General features: G+C 35.6%; 1 pseudogene; it reads left to right on the top strand.

Annotated features, from left to right (window-relative positions):
* The first annotated feature begins 4,300 nt into the window (after positions 1–4,300).
* Positions 4,301–4,933, top strand: LOC149575386 (secreted RxLR effector protein 161 pseudogene; annotated as a pseudogene).
* Positions 4,934–6,364: the final 1,431 nt, after the last annotated feature.

The raw sequence follows: 6,364 nt of genomic DNA, 5'->3' as shown, positions 1-6,364 counted from the left end.
GCACTGTACCGGTTCATTAAGATGGAGATATGAGCCTTTGAAATAGATGAGCCTAAAGCCAAAAATTGTGATTGTCGTTGAGTAGGAAGCTTTGCACTATTATTCCTCCATGTTCGATTCTCTCTAAACCTCCATCCTCCACCTCAAAACACTAAGAAAATTATGTTTTAAATATTCATTGAGAATGAATTTTGCAACGGAGTGACCTGTGAAAACTGTCAACATAAATTAATTACACCGCAGAGTATGGTTGGCACCGACCAAGATGTTTCTAGAGGCGGCCATCCTTCCAACTGCCAACTACTCTCATTAAAAACATTACCAAACTCTTCTCTAGAATGCTCTGTACATTCAGCTATAAATAGACTGGCTGGGCCTGGAGATTTTCAGCGCTCAAGTTTCGATTGATATGTTGTGGCTCATTTCCTGAGTTTTTCTGCTGTGTTAATCTCTCTGTTTTTTGTTCATGGTATCAGAGCCATGATTGAAAGATTGTGATCAGTGTGAAGAAAGGAGATTGTGTTAAGGAAGATCGCTGTGAGAAGGCTGCCCCCCATTATAAAGTTGCATTGGCGATTAGTGAATACCAATTTGCACTGTGAGCTGATGGAGAATTAAACAAATCAAGGAAAGTGCTGAAGGTACGTTTGATTTCAGCTAAACATTTTTGATGAATAGATATGTGTGTTGGTGTAGTTGGAGAATAGTTTGATTTATAAAATATTGGAGAAATAAGTTGTTGTTTGGGGCAGAATTTTACTATTTGTTAAGCTTCTGCGGAGATTTTTTAACACAGTTCGAGTGTTGTATGCTTTTGTTATTTTACTAATCTTTTGAGATACTATATGTGGTTGAGACTGTTTCATTTGAAGATACAAATTGTGTGTGTTTAATGGTTGTTTGGTGATATAGTAATCAAGTACATTTGAAAGATATTATAAAGAGCACTTTGAAAGATTTGTGTGGAAAGTTGAAAGTGGTAATTTTAGAAGTCTTTGTTTTGATAGGTTCTTAAGAAGGCCAATATCAAGGCATGGTCTTTGCTAGATACTTGATGCTTATGTGATTGAGTGCATGTGTGTTGGTAATTGATTGGAATTTAACTATGGCTGCCAATGAGATGTCTAGTCTTGTGGTTAGTGAAAAATTGGATGGATCAAATTATGCTAATTGGAAATGTGAGATGGAGTTAATTTTACAAATGAAAGATTTATGGGAACTAGTCAAAGAAGAAGAACCTGAGGATCAAGATAAACTTGATAAATGGAATAAAAAAGATATGAATGCACGTGCTACACTTTTGTGGCAAATTAGTCCAGGGATTAGGCCTCATGTTCAAGGTCTAAAAACAACAAAGGCAATATGGGAAACTTTACAAACAATGTATGAAAGAACAAGTAAGTTAAAAGCAATGGATATTAAGAGGCAATTAACTCATTTGAAAATGAAAGAAGGAGATAGCATGAATGATCATATTGCTAGATTGAAAAACCTAAGAAATCAGCTTGCAATGATGAAGGTTGAGTATGAAGATGATGAAATCATAGAATTTTTAATTGAAAGTCTTCCAGAGGAGTATAATAATTTCATTCACACTTTAGAATTAACTGACAAATTTGAAAATATAAAATTGCAAGAAGTCTATGGTGCTTTGTTAAATGAAGAAGAAAGGCTTCACAAGTTTACAAGTGAGTCTAGTAAGAGTCAAGCATTTGTAGGTAGAGGGAAATACAAGAATTATAATCAAGAAAGAACATATCAAAATCAAAGACCTAATCAAGGGAATCAATATAGAAATTATCAAAGACAATGGTCTCAACAAAGAGATAATCAAAATAGGCAAAATTATCAAAGGCCACTAAATGAAGGGAGAAATTACAATAATAATCTCAAAGGAGAAAATACTATCAAATGTTTTAAGTGTGGAAAAGAAGGGCATAAAAGTGATCAATGTTTTAAGAAATGTCAAAAAAGATTTAATCAAAGAAGGCAATCAAATTTTGTTCAAGAAGAGGGTGATCATCATATAATGATAGCTTCTTTGGCTACTCAAGGTGATTCAAGTAATGCATGGTATATTGATTCAGGAGCTAGCCAACATCTAACTCACAACAAAAATATTTTTAGCTCTTTAGAAGCAACAAGAGGTGCAAAAATATTTCTTGGTGATGATAGTTCACATGACATAGAAGGAATAGGTACAATTTCAATGAAAGGTAATGATGGTAAAAATTTAGAGATAACTAATGTGAATTTTGTACCTAGGTTGGCTAAAAATCTTCTATCAGTGAGTCAAATAATTCAACATGGATATAAGGTGGAGTTTTATTCAGATAAGTGTTTAATCAAGAATATTAATGATGGATACAAAATAGTTGCTAGAGGAGTTGAGAATGATGGATTATATAAATTTCAAGCTAGTGTTGCTAAGAAGGCTTATATCACTACAAGATCATCCTTAAGTGAGTTATGGCATCAAAGGTATGGTCATTTAAATTATCAAAGTTTGGCTATGCTTTCAAAGATGAATATGGTTGATGGATTACCTTGGATAAAATTAAATACAAATGTGTGTGAAGGATGCATGGTTGGTAAACAACATAGAGACACTTTTGAGAGGTCTAGATGGAGAGCAAAGAAAAGTCTAGAACTTATCCATAGTGATTTGTGTGGTCCTATGAATCCAACATCAAAGGGAGGAGCTAGGTATATCTTGACATTTATTGATGATTTTTCAAGAAAAATTTGGGTTTATTTGTTTAACAAATTTGAAATTTTTAAAGCTCTTGTGGAAAATGAAAGTGGAAATAAGATCAAGAGAATTAGAACTGACAATGGTGGAGAATATGTAAACAATAGGTTCAAATCATTTTGTGAGCATCATGGGATCAAAAGAGAGATGACTATTAGATATACTCCTCAACAAAATGGTATTACTGAAAGGAAGAATATGACTTTAGTGGAAATGGCACGCTGTATGCTACAATCTAAGAATCTTCCTTTGTTTTTATGGGCTGAAGCTATTAATACTGCATCTCATGTTTTGAATAGATCTCCCACAAATGTTTTGTAAAACATTACTCCTGAAGAAGCTTGGAGTGGAAGAAAACCTAATGTTAAGTATTTTAGAGTGTTTGGATGTGAAGCCTATGCCCATGTACTAGATGAGATTAGAGAAAAGAAATTTGATAAGAAAAGCATTAAGTGCATCTTTGTGGGGTATGATGACCAAAGGAAAGGATATAGGTTGTATGCTCCTAGTATGGAAGATGTGTTTACAAGTAGGGATGTCAAATTTAATGAGGGGTTTGATGATATGCCAATATCCACTCCTATTCCACATGTGGCCATTGAGAATCATAAAGATCCTAAAGATTTTGAAACTAGTGAAAGTTCTAAGGAACCCTTTGACATGGATGAAGAATCTAGTCCTTCCCCAAAGACCAAGAGTATTCAAGAAATTTATCAAAGGACTCATCAAATTAATTATGCTTTAATGACCACCATAATGAAAACTAATGATCCTCAAACATATGAAGAGGCCAAAGGAAAACATGAATGGGAAGAAGCTATGAAAAATGAGTATGATTCTTTGATAAAGAACAACACTTAGGAATTGGTAGAGTTGCCAAAAGGTAAGAATGTGGTTAACAATAAGTGGGTTTATAAGACCAAGTTCAAGACAGATGGGAGTATTGAAAAACATAAGGCAAGACTTGTAGCCTAAGGGTATTCACAAAAAGAAGGGATTGATTACACAGAAACTTTTGCCCCAATAGCAAAGATTAGTACTGTTAGAGTTATTATAGCATTAGCAGCTCATTTTAAGTGGCCTTTACACCAAATGGATGTTAAAAATGCATTTTTGAATGGTGAAATTGATGAAGAGATTTATATGACTCAGCCACAAGGATTTCAAATACAAGGGAAAGAACATTTGGTTTGTAAATTAAGGAAGTCTTTATATGGTCTCAAACAGGCTCCAAGGGCTTGGTATGCTAAAATTGATGAATATTTTCAAATTCAAGGCTTCCATAATAGTCCTCATGATCCAAATTTGTATGTGAAGGAATTTGCTAGTGGTGATATCATAATCATTGTTCTTTATGTTGATGATCTTATTATCACAGGACATAGCATGGATAAAATTAGTAAGATAAAGTTAAGCTTGCAAAATACATTTGAGATGACAGATCTTGGTTTTCTACACTATTTTCTTGGTATACAAGTATGGAAAAAGGATGATGGATTTTATCTTTCTCAAACTAAGTATGCCCTAGACATATTGAAGAGGTTTGGAATGACAGACTGTAAAAGTGTATCTACTCCAATTGCTTCGGGGTTGAAATTAAGCAAGGACATGGAAGGTGAAGATGTTGACCCTACCTTATATAGGCAATTGGTTGGTAGTCTTGTATATTTAACACACACTCATCCTGATATTTCTTTTGCAGTTAGTGTGGTTTCCAAATTTTTGAGCTCACCTAAAGTCCCACATTGGATAGCTGCTAAAAGAATACTAAGATATGTGAAAGGGACTTTAACAATGGGCATCTATTATTCATTTCATGGAGATATTTCCCTTATTGGCTATTCAGATTCAGATTGGGCAGGAAGCATGGATGATCATAAGTCCACTACAGGTTATGTTGTTTATCTTGGTGCAGGTCCCATTTCTTGGTGTAGTAAAAAGCAATCTACCATAGCTCTATCCACTACAGAAGCTGAATATACTACGGCAAACGAAGCAGCAAAAGAAATCACTTGGCTACAAGCTATTCTATCAGTTCTTAAGAAACATCATGCAGGGCCTTCTCTACTTCTTTGTGACAATCAAAGTGCCATATCATTGTCTAAGAATCCTGTGTTCCATGCTCGCACCAAACATATTGAAGTTTATCATCATTATATCAGGCATCTCCTCCAACAATAGGTGATTCATCTTCAATATTGCAAGACAGAGGACCAAATTGCTGATTTATTCACCAAGGCTTTAAGTGAAGCCAAGTTTGTATCTCTTCGACATCTTTTGGGCTTAAGAGTAGTGACATAATTGTCTCATGGTTGTCATTCAGGGGGGATTCTTATGAATTCCAACCATTGTATTTAAGAGATAATAGATTGTAAATGGGTACCTAACAAGGCTTTAGGCCGGGACCCATCATATGTAGATTATGGGGGGATATTTACATAGTAGATATCTAGTATAGCTATTGTAATTAATTTAGGGGGGATGTCAACATAAATTAATTACACCGCACAGTATGGTCGGCACCAACCAAGATGTTTCTAGAGGCGGCCATCCTTCCAACTGCCAACTACTCTCATTAAAAGCATTACCAAACTCTTCTCTAGAATGCTCTGTACATTTAGCTATAAATAGACTGGCTGGGCCTGGAGTTTTTCAGCGCTCAAGTTTCGATTGATATGTTGTGGCTCATTTCCTGAGTTTTTCTGCTGTGTTAATCTCTCTGTCTTTTGTTCAAAAACCCCTTCTGAGAAGAAAGATATGAGACTCTTTCACAATGGAGAATGTGTCTAGGTGGCGTCAAATTCAAATTGACATCTTAGTACCTCTCCTTTCCCTTGAAATATTTAAGGGTTTCGTCAACTTGTCGTTCAAGCACCGATTAAATAACACAACCTTGTCATGATGTCCTGGACAATACTGTCCATCTCTGCCCATCACCCAATTAGAATCTCCATCAAGATATGGCACAACCTCTTGTATTTTTCATATCAATTTAATATTTAATATTTTATTAGTTATTTTCAATTGTCAATAAGGAAGCTTACTTTTGAGAGAGGGGGAGGGAGGGAGGTAGGGAGATGGGCGGGGGGGGGGGCGATGGCGGGGTAGAGGGGGTGGCAGGGGGTAGGAGAGGAAGAGTGAGAGTAAGGGGAGAGGGGAGAGGAGGAGGGTGGTTGGTGCAGAGGTAGGGGGAGAGAGAAGGTGGGGTGGGAGAGGGATAGGGAGGGTAGTGGAGAAGGGGAGAGAGGCGAGTGGGCAAAATATAAGGTATGGTGCAGGAAACCTATCACTGCCACCAATTGGTTATCCACCCACTATATTTTTATTTCATCTCCTTGGCATCTACAACTCTTAGTTCCTAATAAACATTTTAGAAGCTTTTTGGGTCATTCAATAAGGGCCTGTTTTTCCATGGGCATAGGAATGGAGAATAGGCATGTAATATTGCAAATAGGAATGGCTATTCCAATAACAACTATTTTTTTAGAATGGGTATAAGCTCATTTTAGAGGCAAAATGGGAATACAAAAATCATATTACAAATTTTTCTATTCCTATTCCATCAACCAAACAAAAAATAAAAATCATATTCCAATTTTTCTATTCCTATTC

Source organism: Cupressus sempervirens, chromosome 2, assembly GCF_028749045.1.
Source record: "Cupressus sempervirens isolate cs-2001-9-10 chromosome 2, ASM2874904v1, whole genome shotgun sequence".
Classification (NCBI taxonomy): Eukaryota; Viridiplantae; Streptophyta; class Pinopsida; order Cupressales; family Cupressaceae; genus Cupressus; species Cupressus sempervirens.
Note: the sequence above shows the minus strand (reverse complement) of the source record. Positions and strands in the feature narration are given on the sequence as shown.